Source organism: Ambystoma mexicanum, chromosome 9 (genome assembly GCF_040938575.1).
Source record: "Ambystoma mexicanum isolate Mex_15411 chromosome 9, UKY_AmexF1_1, whole genome shotgun sequence".
Lineage (NCBI taxonomy): Eukaryota > Metazoa > Chordata > Amphibia > Caudata > Ambystomatidae > Ambystoma > Ambystoma mexicanum.
The window spans coordinates 815683250-815704127 of NC_090931.1; the positions used below are offsets into that span (position 1 = coordinate 815683250).

Below are 20878 nucleotides of genomic sequence, written 5' to 3' on the forward strand. Positions count from 1 at the left end.
ATGATGACGTCAGACGCTACGTGAATGGTAGGGAAAGGCCCAAAGTCACGTGAAGAAGAGTAGGCGGGGCGGTCCGTTTCTCGGATGGGAATTAGACAGTACCGTCCTCCTTCTCCATGATTGTCTTTCTAAACACGTAGACCTCTTGCGTGAGACGTCACCTTTCAGAAATACGTGAAAGCGTCATGACGCCGTAAAGGCATTTTTGGATGAGTCGGCAAACTTTAAAAGAGCACTATGCTATCTGGACTCATATGGACTTTAAAAGTGTTTTCAGTTGATAATGAAAGTAACATAAGGTCTCCCTCAACCAGTCGCTTCTTTTCAGCTTTCCAGGCAGCATCAGGTGAGTGAATGCGTTCCAGCTCTTGTAGTGAATTGTATATGCATTTCTTTCAGCATCCATTAACTTAGATCGTTCTCATCCGTTGTTATATTGGTAAGAGCCGAGGAGCCCTTTTACAAACTCAGGAATTGCACGTTGGAGTAAGAGGCTGCAGCTGGAGCTTCCATTCGTGGTATTGTACTTATCACATGTTGAAATTAAAAATGGTACGTACGTGATTCTCTAAACGCCTGGTTTTGAAATTACCCAAGGCAGCCTGGTGTTGCTTTCGTACACTCCGCAGCTGTACTGTCTCCAGTTCCAGTGCCTACACTGAAAGTAATGATTCCCCGGGGCTGATGGCTGCAGATCCGGTACTTTCTCTTCTGTGGATAATAACTTCACACACCGTGTCTGTTCTAGTTCTACCGGCTGCAGAAACAACACCCCGATGGAGAGCAGTAGATACTGCCTTCTCTGCCACTAATGGTAAAGGCCCATCACATCCTCTGGATGGAGCGAATGAGCTCGGACACAGTACGTACCTGCTCAGCTACATCTGACAATACCCGCTGGGGCAAATAATTACAGACCAAGTACCGGATCTGGGATACCGATCCAAGCACAGTGTCTGCCCTGGAACTAATGACGTTGGATACAGTACCTGCTAATCCGTTACATATGACAGACTACCTGCCCTGGGGTTTATAACCACAGACCCAATGCCTGCTCTGCAAGAATTATGTCGTGCACAGTACGTACTCTGGGGCTAATGATTCCAGTCACAGTATCTGCTCTGGAGCAAGTCTGGGGTTAATAACTGCAGAAACAGTAAAAACCCATGTACCCTTTCCTTCCCGTGTGTCCCTTCCCATTCCCAATTCCCCTCTGACACCTCGAACCACGCTCTCTGAAATGAACGTACAGCATAAATAAGTAAGGACTAAACCATCGTGCCACGATTTTCAAAACTTGTTTGGTGCAAGTTGCACCTGATGGGGTGCTCATTCATTTCACTTGCGCCAAAAAGGTGGTGAACCGTGCACAAAGGACATTTAAATGTGTGCATCATAGTTGTGCTCATTGAGGTGCCCTTCTCCCACCAAATGCACAACTGCGCAAGGTAGAGGGTGGAAAGGGGGTTCTGGGCATTGTCAACTAAATCCTGATTTTCAAGGTGTACTTTTCAAAGCACAGAGGCGGGACAAAACTGTGCCTATTTGGAACAGGTGCAGGGGGATATAAAATGTATGGTAAGGTCACTTCTGATCCTCTAATGCAATGAGTGAGTGGATGCTGTGTGTGAATTGTGTGAATAAGCAAGTGAATGTTGAGTCAAAGAATGTTTGTTTGTGCTGGGCCAGGGAGCTGATTTTGGCTGGGAAGGGCAGCACAGTAACATTGCACTTAAATATATATATCATTTCTATTGGCTTTTCCAACAGTAAGAACACATGTAACCCCCATCCCTTCTCCCCCCCCCCCCCCAGCTGCTCCCCCGCCCTCGATCCCAACACACATAACCAGCAACGCACCCAGTCCTGTTCCCCCCTGTTAGCCACAAGTCCATAAACTCTGTAGAAGGCTCCCGGTCCCAAGTTTCTGTGAGTTGCCAGCTCTCACCAGCCGGTGTGCGGGCCCTTGCACCGTTTGAGGAACCCCCCCCCCCCAAAGTCCTCGTCTCCCTTAGAAACTTCAGCCATATCTCCTCCCAGCTTCCTGTGAAGGCACCCTTCCCAAGAGGAGCCAGTATTCACACCAGCAATCTCATTTTCCTCGGGCACCATGCAGCCCGCGAGTCCCGCTGCAGGTGATGCAGGACAATGCCCCAGCCCGAGAGAAACCTTTGGTGATTCCCTTGAATCAAATGGGTCACCCACTCCAGTGCCACCAAGTTCCAGGTTTTACTAACCCATTTGTGTTCTGTGGGGGCATCTTTTTGTTTCCATTTGTGTGCCACTACAAGCGTTGTCGCCTGTGTCTTTCTTTAAGCTTTCGAGGGTAGATTTTCCAGAACCCCACCCATTCCTAGGATGGCCATCCCTATGTTGTCCGGCATCTGGCTCTTAATACTATTCGTTGCTGCACGGATCATGTTCCAATAAGGCTGTATGATTGGGCATTCCCGCCAGATATGCTTCCACAATCCCAGTTCTCCGTTTCCTCTCGAGCGCTGATGCAGTTTTTAGAATTTATGTAGTTTTTCTGTGGTGAGATGCCATGGGACTATTATCTTAACCCTCATCTCCTGAATCTGGATGGCCTGCGTGAACTTGGGGATATCTGCCCATAACTGAGTCCAAAGTTCCCCCTCCAACGGCGGACCCACTGCAGTTTCCCACTGCTCCATATAGTGCCATGCCTGGCTCCTTGCCCCTTATGCTATAATCCCATATAACGCTCCTACCAAATGCCTGTCCCCTGTTTCCATCGTTACGAACTGTTCAAAGGGTGGAGGCTGCTGACTGGACCATTGGGTTCTTAAGCCAGTGCATCAGTTGAGAGTAACGATACCCCTCCCCCTTTTCTAGCCCAAAGTTCTGCTTGCACTGTGCACATGAATTGATGTCCTGACCTGAGAACATGTCACATAGTTTGCGGCACCCTGCTGCCTCTCACCCATTGAAGGCACCCTTTTCCATACCCAGTGCGAACTGGGGTTTCCTAAACAGCAATGTCAGCGGGGATGGGAAGGTGGTCAAGTTCACCCTCCGCACCAGCTCATCCCTGAGTCCGCCCACAAGGGCCCCTATCCTGCTACAGTACTTGTTTGCAGGTCTTACCCCCTTGGGTCGCCACAACACCTCATTCAGCAGCGTGCCCACCACTGCTTTTTCCATATAACACCAGACCTTCCCGTGATCGCCCCTGAACCAATCCCGGATCACTCTGATTTGAGCCGCAAGGAAATGGAGGCAGTAGTTTGGCGCTCACAGCCCTCCTTTGCTTCTGGGAGACATTAGCATCTGCATAGTTACCCTGGGTCTCATGCGGTCCCAAATAAATGACTCCACATGATTTTGAAGGGTCATGAGGAAACCTTGGGTATTCCCCACTGGCGGGGCAGTGAAATAATATAGGATATTTGGCAAAATCGCCATCTTGAGGGAATTTATCCTCCCCATCCAGGATATTGATAAGGGCACCCATTCCGCCAGCAGCCGGTGCAGTTTTTCTGCTAAAGGTGGGTAGTTGGCACGGTGAAGAGCACCCAGGCGACCAGTAATCTGGACCCCCAAATATCTAATGCCGGTTTCCGCCCATCTATAGGGTACTATACCCTGCAATTCCTGCCCTTTTTCCTGAAGGGGCGTTTAAGTTAAAGAACTCTGACTTGAGGACATTTTATTTTTAACCCTGCCACCTCCCCAAAGAGAAGAAGTTCCAGTGAGATCCCTGGGAATGAGGTTTCTGGTTCTGTGATCAAGAGGAGCATGTGTTAAGATGGATTTCTGAACTCTGACCTGGTGAGCAGAGGTTCAGAAGGCCAGCCTAGTTTCTTGGAACAGGGTAACCTTCTGGACCAGCCAGACCAATCACGGTAGCATTGGCGGCGGTCAAGACTAGGTCTCAGGAGGGGTGACAGTGATCAAAAGCCCACAATGAGCACACACAGTAAACAAAACCACAAATTACTCTGCCCGGTGTATATCAAAAATATCTATACATAGTAATTATTCAGCCGTAATAACAAAACCAACACCAAAACGCAGTTTCTTCAAGGTGCTGTAGCGACTCGGGAAGGTGGGTGAGGCAGTGAAGAATAAGTTCCCACTATTCGAGGAGGGTCTCCCCAAGAGGGCAGAACAGGATCCAAGAATTGGGAATAGCTCGATAGCACAGGCTACCGCAATACAGAAGAGTGGCCCTCGGGGCCACTCGTGCAGAAAAATGGATGGATGCGCCACAGGCAAGGGTTGCAAGTATTTGCCGACCTTCGGCGCACTCCAGACCAAACTTCGGCAGTTGAGTCCACTTCGGTCGCAGGTTCAATTCTGCAGTTGCGTGGCTCTGTGGCTTTCAGGGGCTGCATTCCAGGGATTATTCAGAGGCTGGACAGTGGCAATTTCTCTGCTCCTGATGAAGGGATCGGGCCATTTTCGCTGCAGCAAGTGTGTATAGGGGGGCACAGCAGCAAGGCACCCACAAAGTTTGTCACCATAGCTGGGCGACACAGTGACCGCGTATGCTCGGGTTCAGGCGTATTCTCCTAAGACCTAGGAATGGTAGGTGTTCAAAACTCGATGGGAGAGTGCCTTATACCCAGAGCTTACATTCTTAAAGTCTCAAGTGTCAACTCGAGATGGCGGCAGCTCCACGGCAAAAGTCCCATACAAGCTGGTCAGTTCGCTGGGCGGTCTAGGAACACTTGCTTACAGGTTGAGTTGGAGGTGCCGAGAATAGTTGGTCCCTCTATTCCAATGGGTTGAAGCAACATTGCAAGCCTTCTAGGTTCGATCAGAAACAGGAGGTCTGATGGCACAAAAGCGGGCTCGGGGTGCTAAACCTTCCAGCGGTTCCGCAGTTCTTATTCGTTGATTTGGGATACTTCGCTCTTTTACTAAGTTCGGACTGAACTCAGAAGATCGGCCTGGAATGGGTGTAAGATGCCTTCTCTTATCCAAAATCTCCTTTGCGCCAAAACAAAGGGAAAACAATGAGATCTGCTCACATACAGCCATCCCAGACGTGGACCAATCACGGACCACGGTGGTCCCATACATCCTAGCACCCAGGATTTGTATTGGAACTAGACGGCTCCAGCCCACATCCTGCAGGCACACACACAAGGCATGCAGAAGCCAACGAGAGCTTCGGTTTGTGCGGCGTCTGCATGACCAAATAAGGAATTTTCTGGGTCTGCTCGACTTCGGGAAGGCAAAGGGACAAGATGGCCAAAGGATAGAACAAAGGACCTCTTGGCATGGCTGTAAACGGGTTATGGACCGTTGAAAATACAGAGTAACAGCTGCCGCCAGCTCTGTACAAGGCACATCTGTATATTCACGAAAAAATCCTTTGAGGGTGTCTAGGGCCTAGACCCAGCACACTGTTCTGGAAGGTGCATTGTGCACTGATAAAATGTTGCTTAGAACTAGCAACAAAGTGAAAGGCTAAGGGAAACAGTCTCCCAGTACTGACTGTCTTAAGGGCATGTCGGTTTCCCCATAACAAAATGAGCAAAAGCCCAGCGGAGTAGAGCAGAAGGCTGGGCTTCACTTGCAAAAGCCAGGCTAAGATGGTCGGATAACAGCAAAAAGTTGAGGGGTTCTTAACTGGAGGGAACATTACCCATAAATCAGCATGTCATCAGCAAACCCTGCGACTCTATGCTCCTCGCCCCCAAAGGGAATCCCCTCAATATCCAGGGAGGCCCTAATGCTGTCCAAGAGCGGCTATAGGTGTATGGCGTATAAGCGCGGGAATAGGGGGCAACCCTGCTTGGGGCCTCGGGAGACCTTCATCCTCTGAGAAACTTGCCTGTTGATTACCAGGTGCAAGGAGGGAGTTCGGTAGTTGGGTCTTACTGTTGAAAGGAATTTAGAACCAAATCTTATAACCTCCATGGAATGGAAGAGGAATGCCCTCTCTGCATCCAACGCTAGTATAAGTGCAGGGGTTCTAGATTTATTAACGTTTTCAATCGGATGACAGACCGGCTGACTGTGTCATGATGCCTACCCCCAAGGAGCCAGATCGAATCCAGCGTCCCCGGAAGCAGACATCATGTTCTCGGGGGGAGGTCCAGCGGCCCCTGGTAGGGGCCCTGTGGACTCAGTCCTGGCGCCTTTGGCGCCAGGCTCATATTGGACATCAGTCCTGGCGCCATAGGCGCCAGGCTCATAACAAGTGAACTTATGTAAAGAGTGATTTTGTGTAAACTTACCTGATGCAGACCATGCTGCAACATCCAGGCCTCCTTGAGGCCTGAATGGGACTACTTTACCTGTGGGACTATTTTGCCACTCAGTCGTGGGCAGGGAAGGATACATACCTGGTTGGGGAAGGATACATACCTGGAACTTCTTTGGAGGCTATTTAAGCCACGGCCAGACAGAAGCTCACGCTTCGCGTTGTTCTGCTCCTAGCAGCTGGACGCTCACCGTGTCAGCTCCTGCATCCCGGCTCCAGCCACGCCCGATTAGATCCTGGAACACCTAGAAGGAGAGGAGAGAAGAGAGAAGGTGAGAACAAGAACATTGCCAGTTGCTTACCTGTGTCCGGAGTCGTCACGCTGGCTACCTGAAGAAGATTTTATTTTAAACGCTTCGCGTCGCTCGTTGCAGCGCCGCGCTCACTCACCTGTCCACGAAACATCTTCATTCTTCATCGCGACCCTCTGCATGGTCCACCGCATACCTGCACCTAGGGGAAGAAGAAAGACAAAAGGTGAGCAGCAGGATCGTTATGATGAAACCTGGGTTCCATCTTTAATACTTACCTGTCTGTACTAGGCGGGTCCTGTCAGCATCTCGGGTCGGCGCTGCTTCTTGGGCAGTTACCGTACCCCGGCCCCTAAGGGGGGAAAAAAGACAAAGCATTACTGGATGGACATTTTCAAGGAATTATCTTACCTCTTATCCACCTGAGTTATTTCCGGCGATTCCATTCTTCACTCCTAAAACTCTGCGGTTTCTGTAATAAGGAACAGACTTCAGATTTCGAAGACAGATGAAAGGGAGATAATTTTCTTGAACTTTTACGAACTACATACTCACGGCGCTTGCCTGGAATGTCAGGTGAACTTGGACCTCACGTTTCCAGCTAACCAGTGAAGTAAGTGGATATACACGCACCCCTGCACCTGAAACAGGATGGAGAGTTCATCCTTTCAAAACCTAAGGTGAGACTTAGCGGGGGGAATTTTAGGAGGTGGCCAACGGAGAGTGAACTGGGAGGTGGGAAGCCAAAGCGTCACTCCGTAGATAGCTAACCCCCTTTCTCCATCTGCAGAAGGATTCTCCTGCGGATTAGACAAGCAAGATTCGGGGGTCCTGCCCAGTCGGTCTTCCGAGTTCTGCGCATCACCCTAGAAGAGGCCACAGCAACCCAGACCAGATCAGCGCCTCCGTGGGAGTCAGGTGAGCGTTACAGAATGTTGTCCGAGGTCTGCCTATGCTTGATAAATGCTGACTGGTCAGGATCAATCTGTTTGGGGAGGAGCTTATCCAGGCGTGATGCCAGAACCTCGGTGTAGATCTTTGTGTCTAGATTAATGAGGGAAATCAGCACGTACGAACCGCATAGAGTGACATCCTTACTCAGCCTTGGGAGCAGCACAACAATGGCTTCTTCCATTGTTGGGATGATACACCCCTTGCCCCACCCCCCCCAAAAGAGTAGAAGAGCTGGACTGAGCACAGTATCAGTGTCTCTAAAGGTTTTGTGTAAACACTCTGGAAAGTCTCCCGGGGCCTTTCCTGATGGCAAGGCAGCTATAGCCGCCCTTACTACTTCAAGAGTAATGTCTCCTTCAAGTTCTTTCCATTCTTGAGGAGTGATCTTAGGAATAGGGCACTGGGACCGGTATTCCCTTTGGGCCCAAACCTCAGGGAAATCTGGTGTTTACAGCATGAATAATATTCTGTGACGTCTGAAATTATGTCAGGTAGAGCAGTGCTTTCTTGCCCGCCCCCACCTTTATTTTAAGGATTGTCCTCCATGCTTCCTTTTTCCTAATCAGCCTTGCTAACAGGCGATCTGCCTTATTGGCTTTGACATAATACCTCTGTTGGAGGTAGCGCAATGTACGCTCTGCAGCTCTGGTCTGCGAAACATCCAATTGTCCCCTAATCAGCCGATATTCCCTTTGCAGCATACTCCCCGTGTTATTTGCCATTTGAGCCATTATTTGTTTGAGTTTAGCTTCCGGTTCCTCCTGTAAGAGACTTAGTCGTTTGTCCCTCTGGCACTTAATTGCGATGAGCTGCACCCTCAATGTAGCCTTAAACGCGTCCTACACCACCTGTTCGCGTACACCGTTTGTTGCGTTGACTTATACTTGGCCTCAAGCCCAGGGGCTGCATCTCCCTGGCGCTGAAATCCCTTCACTGTCCTTCTGTGGCTGCAAGGATTAAATTCAAGACCCTTTGCATTGTCCACAAGGCTTTCTGGGACCTGGGACCACTCTGACTGCAAGACTTTCCTTGGCCTCAAGCCCAGGGATCGTATCTCTCCAGGATTTAAATCTCTGCACTGGCTCCCAGTGACTGCGAGGATTAAGTTCAAAACCCTCTGCATTGTCCACAAGTCTTTCCGGGGCCTGGAGCCTCAATACCTTCAACTCTCTCTTCTTAAATACCTTCCTTCTCGAGCTCTTTTCTCATCTGCCTCCAATTCCCTCTGGGTTAGTCACTTCTCCAAGCAACAAGTTGGTGGTAGATCTCTTTCTTCGGCTGGGGCCTCCCTCTGGAACAGCCTCCCTGCCTCCCTGAAACTTGAGGAGAATCATCTTTGGGTCCGGAAGCACCTCAAATCCCTTCTCTTTGCATCTGCTTTTTCTCCTCCTCTCCCTGGCTGATTTCCTGACTGACACTGAAACTGCACTGGTACCTGGCCACCCTCATATCTCGGGCCCAGGTCCCCTTCCCCTCCAGTCGCACTCCTGCACTGCCTTCCTGGCAACCCCCGCACTTGGTGACTGTTTTCTGTATCCCTACAGTCCCACCTCCAGCACCTGACACTTGACGTCTGCACTTACCCTTTGCACTTGCCATCTGCTCGCCGTACTTTTACTTGTTTATTTATTGTCTTATCCCATGTACTGCACTGTCCTCTTCCCCCTCCCCCCCCTGCACTTCTCCTTCCCATTCACTTGCGCGATCTGAATGACACCTGGCCTAGTAGGATTGTTGTCCGTCTTTCCTCTGTTCCCCCTCCCTTGCCTTGTCGCGCCTTGAAACACTTGTGTATAGGCACGTTATAAATGCCATATCTTATCACTCTCTTCCTAAATACTCTCCCTCCCGAGCCCTCCGCTCGTCTTACTCAAATTCTCTGCGGGTGAGCCGCTTCTCCAAGCAGAGACTTGGGGGCGTGAGGGGCAATCTTTTTCCACTGCAGGTGCCTCCCCCTGGAACAGCCTCCATGGCTCTCTGTCTTGAGCCGAATCTCCTTAAGTTCGGAAACTCCAAGATTTTCCTCTTCGCCTCCTCCTTGTCTCTCCCTCTACCCTGCTAACCACCTCTTTCTTCTCTCCCTCTCCCTCTCCTTATGCTCAGTCTCGCTGACTGGCTGCCTGGCGTACCTTCAGAGCCTCACAGGTCCCAAGCCTTCCTCGACGGTCTCCTGCATTTGCCCCCGGGCCTTGCACTTGCCGCAGCACTACTGCACTTTGGTTACGACCCATGAGTGGTATCTCTCTGCACTTAACCCATGTTCTGACGGGACTGGCCGCACTTGGTGCTTTTTACCCCCATGCACTTCTTGCTGTGTTCACCTGCATAATCTGAATGTGCCATGCCTAGTAAGATCGTCTGTCTTGTCTTCCCTATTTCTTCCCCTCCCATGCATGGTTGTGCTTTGAAACACTTGTGTATAAGCGCATAATAAGTAATTAATCAATCAATCAATCAAGTGAAAAGTAATCCAAGATTTTATTTTTTGTCCTAACATAGGATCTAACTTTAAGGATGTGGCTAGGGAACTTCCACCACCATAGGCCTGGTTCGTTCTGCCCCATATTTAAGGTAATTGTTATGGGTGCATCGTCTGACAGGGTGATTACTCCTAACTCTAGCTCTGTGACCCTAACCAATAGTGACCTTGAAATCCAGGAGTAATCTATCCTCGAAGGATCTATGAACGTGGGAATAAAATGTGTAGCCACCCCCCTTCAGTTCCCCCCCAGCCATCTACCAATGCCAATTGGGCCATGTGTTCGCTCAAGCAGGCAGATGGCGCCACCTGGTTGTGGAACATCCTTGCGCTCCTGTCTTCTCTTGGGTCCCATGCCATATTAAAGTCACCCGCCCCAAGAACTGTGCCACCTTCCTTCTCTTAACTGGGGAATTAAACCCCCTGATGTTTAGGGAGGTCACCCAAAGCACTTCCCTCTTTCCCATGATGATTTTACTGTGTGGCTTGCACTAATAAGTCACTGCCATTGGTGTCTCCCACTCCCAGGGCGGCCTCAACCAGCCTCTAGACCCCCCCCCCTCGACCCTTCATCTCTGAAATTGAGCCCTTGTAACAACCCAGAGTAAATCGGTGCGGGCTCCCCTAGACCATGTAGATGAACCAAGACATCCTGTACCACCCATCTCCCCCGGTACCTTTCCCCTACCTACCTCCCCCAGGTGGGCTACAACATTCCTGTAACCCTCCTTTTACCTCAGCGTGGTGCTCCTGTGTTGATTGGTGTGTGGGCACCTTCCAATCCTACCCCCTCGTCGGAGGGTTTAACCATGCCCCTTAGGCCCAGTTTATTTGAGCCCCTTGTTGAAAACTTTGTCCACTCCCACGTTTTCCTCTTGAGTAGTTCTCTTGCTGGTCTTTGTTCTTGCCTTGGTGACCCTTCGTCCTCCATCTTCAGGACCCTTGCACCTTCCTTGCAGGTGGTGACCTGATGCTGTTTCTCTTAGTCCAAAGGGAAAGATCCATTTATAGCTTGTCATTTTGCATTAGGGCGTGCATTGCAGCTGATTGATCTGGCCCTCCTGGCAGCCTCCGGCACCTTCTCCATCTGCCCGTACTTGTGTAAGGCCACCACTATATCTTTGAGTCTGGGCCCTGACTCTCCCCCTTTTGGCCCATTTTGTGTATGCAGTCCAGCTCTATCCCCGACCAGTCTTCCACCTCCAGAAGGTCCATGAATACTTGCTGCACCATCATGCGTAGATCCTTGTCCGCCACTGCCTCAGCGAGGCCCTTTATTCTGAAGTTGGAGCTTCTCAAGCAGTTTTCAAGGTTTTTGCTCTGGGTCTCAAGGTTATGCTTGACACTTGCTAATTGATCTACCAGTTCGTTGATCTTCTTTGTGTCCTGTGCGACCTACTGTATGGTGCTCTCTGCTTCATCGGTCCGCTCCTCTAGTTTCGTTATGTCCCCCTTCACCTCTTGAAACAATTGGGACAGTACCGCTCGCATTATGCTCAACTGCGATTGAATGGTGTTCGCTATCTAGTCCCCAAAATCCTGAAATATTAGCAAAAGACCTCCTGGGTGACCACTTAGTCTTTTGCAGTGCTTGCCAGTGCCCCAAATCCTCTCCTGCTCCGAGCCCCTGATCTCCCCCAGCCGGTACCTTGCTGTCTCTGCAGAATGCCCCCCTGTGGTTTCTTCACCGACTTGGGGGCATCTTGCATGTCCTTTTCCTTGTTTTTGGACATAGTGCGTAGGCAGGTCTGCCCCCTCCTCTTCACCCTGCTATCGTGTCGCACCCTTCGGATCTCTTCTGGACACTTTTTAACTGTGCACAGGTGAGCCACTGTTTGTCCTCCTCCTCTGGCTTTAAATGACCCTCCTCCTGGCCCTGGTGCCAGGATCACTCTGCCCTGACCCCGTCCAAATGGCCTCTCCCTTATTCTTCATTGCCCACCACAGATGTAGATGGACTCTTTAGCCCTCCTATTCGGCCTCAGGATTGTCCCAGGGAGGCCAGGGCCCCACCGGTCACTGTCTCCTATGCGTGGTGCGCCTCTTGCTCCCTTAGTCTCCCTTGCTGTGCTTCTGGATGGGGGTGCGCTGGCTGAGGCATATATGCAGCTCCAAAATTTACCTTAAATGGGCCTTTTGCCGCCTCAGCTATAATACCACAGGGCCTCGCCTGGTCTTATCTGCAAAGTGCTGGCTTTAAAGCTTGGGCAGGGGCCCGCCCGCCACGCTCCCCCACTCCTCATTGTCCTTCTGCTCCAAGCTGCTGATCGATGCCTGCTGATCACTGCCTGCACTAGCCAGCCTCTGCCTGCTTGCACCCTTTACTTGGACCAGGGTACATGCTGACATGTGATTGTTCTTCCCCAAGGGAAGGGGGCAGGGGGGGTCCATCCCCTCAGGGTCGCTGCCTCTTCACTTTAGCTGTGCTGGGCCCCTTGGCCGCTCTGTGTGCTCTTCTCTGCTGCGCAACTCAACAGTGGGCAACGGGTATGGCCCCTCCGGATCCTCCTGATCTCTCCGAGGCGCTGCTTCTCGCCGGCGTGGGGGCGGCTTGGTCCCGCCTCGATCTTCCTGCTGGCGCTTGCAGGGGAGCCCATGCCCCAGTGGGCCTCCAATATCGCAAGCGGGTCCTTCCTGACGGGCTCCTCTGACGTCCGACAGCGGCTGATTTCCGCCACCCAGCCTTGCAGCCGCACTGGGTCCTCGGCCGTCCCGGATGTACCAGAGTGGTTCTTCCTGCTAGTGGTCTGTGAGCGTGTCTCTCAGCTCAACCTGCACTGGCAGTGGGCGCAATACCTACACACCTCAGACAGCGCAGAGGCAAAGGTCACACGCCCGCCTCTGCCAAGTCCCCCACCTTTCTGGGCTGCTGCACTCTACCCCCGCAGACTACATCGGTAAATCCCCGCCTGGGGTTGTCTCTTTTAACCTATCTTTATTGTCTTTGGCCCCAGGGGGTGAGAGCTCCACGATCAAGTTGCTCTCCCCTCTGTGGCCATCTTGGAATCCCAATCACGATGCACTTTTTAATGGGTATCCATCATAGATGCCAATTCAAAATGCTTTTTTAGAATGGATATGTACTTTTATGTGTCTGCACTGGCATTATGGGCCACCCAGTCTAGCCATTCTTCGATGTGGCGTGATTTTTAATTTTTTTATTTTTATTTTTTAAACTGGGATTCTGTGACAAAGCAAGCATGATGAGTGTTATTATGGCTCTAGACTAGCATTTAGGGCAGCCAGTCAAGCCATTTCCTACTGTGGCGTTGTTTTTTTTTTTTCACTGGGCATCAAGGGTAAAGCAAACCTGAGCATTCGCCTGCATTGTGCATCCAGTTTGGACATGTATTCTTGTTGTGACAAGACATTTTAAGGAAAAGGGTGTGGTAATGTCTTGAAATGGGAAAAATCTTCCTCGGGGCCAGCCCTTGGGAGCAATAATTACCTAATTCAGCCCAAAATACAGGTTCTATTGTGCCAAGCAGTGAGCTCATGCTAGTGACAAATGACACCTTCAATAAGTTTTAGTATTTATTCTAAACAGTGAATTTCATTTACATTTTGGGATTCAAGTTAGAAAAGATTACAAAGCACAAAACTTAGAGAAATGCAAAATATAGAGAAACATAGAACTTAGAAAAACATAGAGAAACACAGTCTTACGCCCCTTCAATCAGCACTGGGAGACCCTGGCCCTCATAAGCTAGCTGTAACAAGCCCCGCTCAGAGGACAGCGCTGTTGGGTGCCGTCAGAGCTACAAATTCCGGGCACTTGATCTTGCTCGAACCAAGTCCACAGATCGATCTCCCACCTGAGTCATGTGGGCATGCATATTTATCAGTCCATGACGCACGGTTCCAGAACTTTCCCTGTGCAAAATATAGGCTTGCTCATGGAAAAACCCAACTCTGTGAATTTCCACTGTGCTCCTTTTCTGTGCCCCTCCCTGCTTGGAGCCCATCTGCGCGAAAGCTCAGGACTGTCTTATCAGTGCCTTCCCAGAGAAAGGAAGATTAGTTTACAAAGCCATGCAGGGCTACAGTTAGAAAGGCAGAATATTCTAAGAGAAGCCGAGATGAATTAACCCCATGTGAGCAAGCTCTAAAAGGCATGCACTCATAGCTTAGTGTTCATAGCACTTAAGACTGGCTATCTAAGCGCTATATAGGTGCCATAATGTTCCAAACACTCTAATAATGTCTATTAGCTACAGAGCTGGGGCCTTCGCCCTGCCTGTGTCTATCTACAATGCATAATGTGACCTACCACCCATACTAGGCCTGCATATTCCTTGTAGCTCACTACTGCATAATGGAAGTGCTACAACAGACTACTGTCAGCATTTTTGGCATATGCTTTGAATAAACTATTGGCTTTCAGCTGCTAATGCTGTCATCTAAAGCCCTGATTGGCAAAGTTGCAATTTTGCTTATCACTACAGGTAGAGCCACGGTGGGCATGTTTTCTTATAGTATCATTACTGGCATTATGTTATGTTAAATTGATTTGTTCTGCTCACCGCTACCACCCAGGGGCAGTCTCTAGGGGCTCACGTGTCTCTGGAAAAAAGAGGGGTGTGGTTTAGTGGGGGAAAAGGGCGAGAGGATAGGTTCAGAACCAGGAGGAACTGGCATTTGTGAGTGTTTTGCATGTGGTAATTTGTGAGCAGCCTCACACATTGTAACTGTATGGGTAATATTTTGTGCCTCGGGTGTGTGGTAGTGTTGTGTGGTTATGATGGGTTAGTCGTGTGCACTGGTTAGATAGTGTCCATAAGGGATCCAGAATCCCAGGTGGTTGAAGCTGTAAGGTAGTCTGGCATCTTGCTGTGTTCCATTTTAGATGGTATTGGGCTATGTAGTTGGTTCACTCTGGATGTCGGCATAGTAATGGTTCTCTGTATTTGTGGCTAGTCTAAGATCTGGTGCAGAGGTGTCAGTTATGTAGTGGAAGCAGGAAGGGGGAAGAGGGTTATTAAAGTCAGTCAGTTCATTGTGGTCTCTTTGGGACGGGCCTTTGGAGGCTGCTTGACGGTATCTATCCAGGTTCTTGTTTGCGGTTCTTTAGCTCTCCTCTCCAGTTGTTTGTCTGCAGTGTTGTTTTTGCCGGTATCTCTTCTAGTTTGTCATTGTCTGCCGAAGAGCCAGGTTTTGAGCAGTTTCCTGAACGTGATGTAATTACTTTGGGCATGTTGTTCCAGGTGTTAGCAATTAGACGTGAGAACGCTGTTCGCTGAATTTCCTATTTTTTTGGTGTTTTGCCTCCATTTGTAGGCCGTTGCTGGATCTTAATTCTCTTCCTGGGTGATACCGGCTAATCTCGTCTTGGTGGAATTCCGCTCCTTGTCTCTGCAAGGCTTTGCGGACGAAGCAGAGTGCTTTGAATTTGATGCACTTTTCTATTCGTAATCAGTGTAGGCTTTTCAGTGCTGGAGTGATGTGGTCTCTGGCTGCTGTATTCTGCACCCTTTGGGGTTTCTTGGTGAGTCCTTCTGGCATTCCTAGGTAGAGGCTGTTTGCGTAGTCAGTTCTTGTGATTATCAGGGATATGATTGTGAGGATTCTGCGGGGGAAGGAGAGGGAGTGGAGTAATGCTCCGAGTAGTCGTGGGATGAAGAAGCATTTTTTGGCGATTACATTGACTTACGGTTCCAGTGATAGTCGGTTGTCCATGAGTATTCCTAGGTTGTTTACTACATTGGTAGTCCCTTGCTGCGTTCCCATGCCGATGGGCCAGTCCAGTTGTGGGTTCCCTCTGTCGAATCCTGCGGGTGAGAGTGTTATTTCCGTTTTTGCCAGGTTCAGTTTGATGTTTGTTGTCATCCAGTTGTATGTCTGTGAGACAGTTGTTGAGGTTGTTATTTTGTTCCTGTGTTCAACTAGCAGTTGTGTGTCGTCTGCGTAGTTGTAAGCAGTAAGTCCTGGGGATTGAATTCTTTTTATCAGTTGGCACATGTAGCTGTTGAAAAGTAGAAGAGAGGCTGGAACCCTGTGGGACTCCGCAGGATATATTTTTGCTGTTTGAGGTGAACTGTGGTAGGTAGGTTATTTCGATTCGGATTTGTTAGGAATGAGGTAAGCCACTTCGTCCGGATTCCTGTATGCCACATTCCTTCAATCTTTATATTAGTGTTGCGTGGCTGATTGTGTCAAAAGCTGCTGGTATGTCCAATAGAATGAGGGCCGATTGGGTGTCATTGTCTGTGTTTATTTTCAGGTCGTCCCATATTGATAGAAGTGCTGATTCTGTTCCTCTCATCGGTCTGAAACCAGGATTTTGTACACGTGGTTCACCAGGATCTTCGCTGGGTATGGCAGGTTGGATATCGGTCTGTAGTTGCTTGGGTCGTCTGCGCTTTCTGATTACTTTTTCATCAGTAGTTTGATGTATGCTGATTTGAAGGAGGATGGTACTATTCCTCTTTTCAGTGATGGATTCATTAGGTTCCGGAAGCGTGTCGCTGGGTTTCTTGTGGTTGAGGATTCCTTTGAAGACATCTGGGAATAGGGGTCCCTTCGAGATCCTGCAAAGTTGGTGTCCTTGATCAGTGTTGGAAAAGTTTAATCTGTGATTGGTTCTTGGCAGATGAGTTTTGCTGTAATCGGTGTTTCGTCTGGCGACTGTGGTCGCAGTTGTATTTGCGCGGGCTAGTTTGATGGTCTGCTGTATGCTCTCAGATGGTTGCTGGTGATGTTATTTTAGCAAGAAGATTTTTTTTTATTTTTTTTAATTTCTGATATTTTTTTAATTCTTTCTGTGGATTGTATGCCGTTCTTTTTTTTTAGTTGTTGTTGCTTTGTACAGTTTGAGTTGTTGGTATTTTGTTGTGCCTTGTCTGGTGTATTCTCTTGATTTTGTTTCCATTTTCCGTTTTCTTTCAGTTCTTCTGTTAACCATTTTGCTGCCAGTTTTGTTGGTGTTGCTTTGAATGTTTTAGCTGGTGCTAATTGGTCAAGGGCCTTGGTGATCCAATTGTTGCCTGTCTTCTGTTGTATCTGTGTGATCTTTTGCTTGGGACAGTTGCGACTAAAAGGTTTGTTAGGGCCAAGTTCTTCCGGTTGCTTTTCTTGCTGGCGTGGAGGATGCCCTTCCCGGCCGGTAGGCAGGTTTGGGGTGTGATGTAGAATGGTATCAATTAGTGGTCACTCTACACCATTGGTGTAGATGGCACGGATGTGCATAGTCTTTTCAAGCAGAAAATTGCATCCAGGGTGTGGGTGGATCCATTTACTATTTGCTTGAACTGCAAGGTTTCCAGGAGTGCGCAGAATGAGTTTACTGTGTACTTGTTTTCTTTTTTGAACAATATGTTGAAACCCCCAGTATGACTAGGTTGTTGTGGTGGGTTGATAGCATTGCAGCCTTGTCCGCTAGTTTCGTTTCAAAGTTGGATTTGTAAGAAGGTGGCTTGTAGGAATACTATGTTGGATTGGTTTGTTGAGTTCTATCTTGATGAGGAGGGATTCAAAGACTTTTGCGTTGGTTGTGATGATTCGAGATGCTCAGACGTGTTCTTTGTGTATAATTGCGATTCTGCCTCTTCAGTTTTCTCTGTTTGCGTGTATTAATTTATAATTGTCTGGTATTGCTTCGTTCGTGATGGCTTTATAGTTGTCTGATAGCCAGGTTTCTGTAAGGAAGAGTACGTCTGTGCCTCCTTCGCTTAGGAGGGCATAGATTTCTGTTAGTGTTTTGCCATGGATCTAAGGTTGAAGGGGCTGCAGTGTAGTTTGCTTGAGTTCCCTTTCAGATTGTTGTTGTTGTTGTTAGTAGTATTGTTTGTACTGACCGGTGTGGTGTTAGTTGGGTTTCCGTTCCAGGTGGGTTTTACCTGGTTGAGTCTGTTGGGTGGGGTGGTTCTTAGTTGGTCAGTCTCTTCGTCGAGTAGACGGATGACGTTTATGTCAGGGTTGGTTGGTTCTGGTTCGTTCCTTGTGGTAAATAGGGTAGCTACCCCTCTCTTCTAGCCTTTATCATGCAGGGGAAGTAGAGTGTGATGGATTCCAACTTGTCCCTTGTACTTGTTGGGTTATTGTCCAGGGTGGAGACCGGGTTGGGAAGGTTTATTAGTTGTCATGTTCCGTTTGATCTGGTTGGGTCTGTATTTGTGACGCTTGTTGGCTTTTGGTACATTGTTGCTGTGGCTTTTTTGTTTACCGCATTGTCATATGTGGACATGTAATGAGCAATGTAGTCCGTGTTTGCTCTATTTGTTTCTCTCCTTGGGCCATCTGTGATTGTTTTTTGGGGTTGTGGGATCATGCTGGTCGTTGCCTTACCACGTGGTTTGGGCTTTCTTATTTATGTTGTCCTGGATTCTTTGTGTTTCTTGTGGTAAGGCATTATGTTTGGGTTGTGGTCCTTTTGAGTGTGTGTCCTCTTCTGGATTGTTTTTTAATTGTTTTTCCTGTTCTTTTACGGTTATTCTTTGATGATTGTTGTCTCTTGTATGTGGTAGGTTGTGGTTAGGAGACCTCGGGTTGTTTTGGTTCTGTTTGTTGTTGCTTTCTTTTTTGGACCCTGTTTTTTAATCCTGGTGATCCTTTTGGTTATGGTTGTTTGTTGGAGTATGCGCAAAGCAAACATGAATACTGTGTGAATATATGTGAATACTGGCATATATTGGTGCAGTCAGCATGGAAATGTATTGATTGTGAGGGTGTTGGGTTTCTGCTTTTGACTGGGATGGCAAGATTCTCACCCATGGGGTGCATGCTATGTTTAGGCCTGTGGCTTCCACTTTGATCTAATGTAGTCTCAAACCTTACCCTTGCCACATTGGTCGTCATTCAGCACAAGTGCAACTAAGCAAAAGCAGAAGGACAATCTGTATTAGTCTGCATATAATCCTACAAACTCTTTTCTGAAGTAATCAGTAAGTCATCCCCAAATCATCAAGGACAGACATGTTTCATGACAATGCTCTTAATCAGCAGATCATCCCAGAATCGTCCCCAATTCATCAGGGACAAACGTGCAATCTCTTGGAAGTGATCAGCAAGCCATCCTGAAATCATCGGGAACAAAGTTTTCTAAAATAGAGATGATTTTAACATATTCATTTAGTCACCCTAAGGTCATCCCCAAATCATCACCCACCACTGAGACATTTACTGATGACTGTAACAGCATGATGTCTGATAATGTGGGAATGAGTTCTAGTGTAGTTCGAGGAGGGCTGCTTTAGACTAATTTGTACCCTCCTAACAACCCTCGGTCCTTCTATAGACCTGCAATGAAACCTCCCCATAAATTGCTAATTACAATTTACTTAAATGGGATAACTCTAAAAACATGTCTTTAACCAATCCTCTGCAACAAGAGATTGAGTGGTAAGACTGCAAATGTTCAGGTTTCTAAATAACTGGTAGCTATTTGGCTCCTGCATCTACCCTAAGAGAGCCTGGTTAGCTTAAAACCAAGTTACCAGCAGCTACTTTTGTCTCCCCAGGCCACCTGTTGCCTTACAAACGTGCACGTATGACGGATTAGGGTTGTTTGACCCGAAGACAAAAAGTTTGCGGCGGAATTGATTGTAGTCGATTCCGCTGCAAATCTGATCGCCCTTCGGTGAAACAACCAAAATCCCTGTGCCACAAGCAGCCTCATACAAATCCCCCTCAAAGACTTGCTTTCTACCCTGCCGCCTGTGCTTCTTCTACAGCTCTGCACCGTTGGTTCTGTCCCTCTAACGCCGGTCTGAGCTAACGCTGCAGGGTCCCTTTTTGTTTTTTCTTTTGTGCTCTTTTGAGTCCCCTGCTTCCAATGTCAAGCAAGCGGAGGACACCCCCGAAGCCCATAATACCGAACATGTTCGGTATTTTGGGCTTCGACAAATGGTACTCCCCAAATTCAGACAAAACGTCCATACAGACATTTTCATTCGAGCAAATTGGGTATTACCCGTGTGACATTAACTTTTAGTGTTTGAGGCTGTAAATGATGAATAATTGGGACACATTTACATATAAGGGGTTATATATATTGGTCAGAAAGCAAGTGTGCATCTTGAGTGAAGTTAGATTTGCAGTGCGCTATGTACTCTCCTAGTCCCACAGTGGTAGCTGTGGGTGATGCCTCACACATGGGCAGATTTTTAGCTCCTGTTAATTGAATCTTAATTTCGAACCCTGATGCTGCAGGACTCTTCCAGACTTTGCATTTTTTTAAATTAAATTTGATGAATAGGAGCCAAAACCAGCTCCTCTGTCAGGCATCAAACAGTAGGCAGCAGCTACGGGTGGGGAACCAGGCGTAAGTACACAGTGCACTCTAAATCTAACTTCCATATGAAATGCACACTTAATATGTTATGTTAAGACTACTTGTAAAGCGCGCGGTTGCCCAGGGGCATCATGGCGCTTGAGAGGAAAGGAGAACCCTGATCACAGCCTGAGAACCACCATAGTTAAAAAAAAAAAAAGTGCGTTTTTTATGATCCATTATCTGATTGTGGACTAATTCTTCTTTATAGTTCTGTTATTTACATTCCCAAACACTCTTATATGCATGTTTGTAAGGCAGCAGTTGGTCTGGGGAGCCAAAAGTAGGTCCTGGTCACTGTTGGATTAAAGCTAACCAGGCTCTTCTAGGGTAGAAGCGGGAGCTAAATGGCTCCTTGCAATTTCAAACCATGAATTGGGAAAAAGTCACAGATCAGTGAGAGGACGAACTTTATAAGGCCCAGCATATTTTACCACTTTTCAAATTGTACATAGCTTCTAAATCAACATTTCCAGCACTTCTCAGTGTGATCATTGATGTGCTGGGGGGGACAGGAGGGGGGAAGGGGTTTGTGGGGGGGGTGGGAGGGGTCAAGCGATCAAATGCTTTTGAAGTTTGAGCCCATCCCCTTTAGGGGATGGGGGCCTCCGGCTACTCTGCTCTGCACAGGACCAGAACTGTTCCGGTCTCCTGAAAGCAGAGAGCTGAAGGCTGCTTGTAGAGGGAGA

At 48.4% G+C, this 20878-nt stretch overlaps 1 protein-coding gene across 3 annotated transcripts in view; it reads left to right on the forward strand.

Annotated features, from left to right (window-relative positions):
• The first annotated feature begins 216 nt into the window (after window positions 1-216).
• DBR1 (debranching RNA lariats 1) overlaps window positions 217-20878 on the forward strand; it is a 183134-nt gene continuing 162472 nt past the window's right edge. For 2 of the 3 annotated variants that reach the window (XM_069615810.1, XM_069615812.1), the window contains exon 1: window positions 217-346. The gene's annotated coding sequence lies outside the window, so the exon portion shown is untranslated. The remainder of the gene's footprint in view (window positions 347-20878) is intronic. The other variant, XM_069615811.1, reaches the window with a different exon arrangement.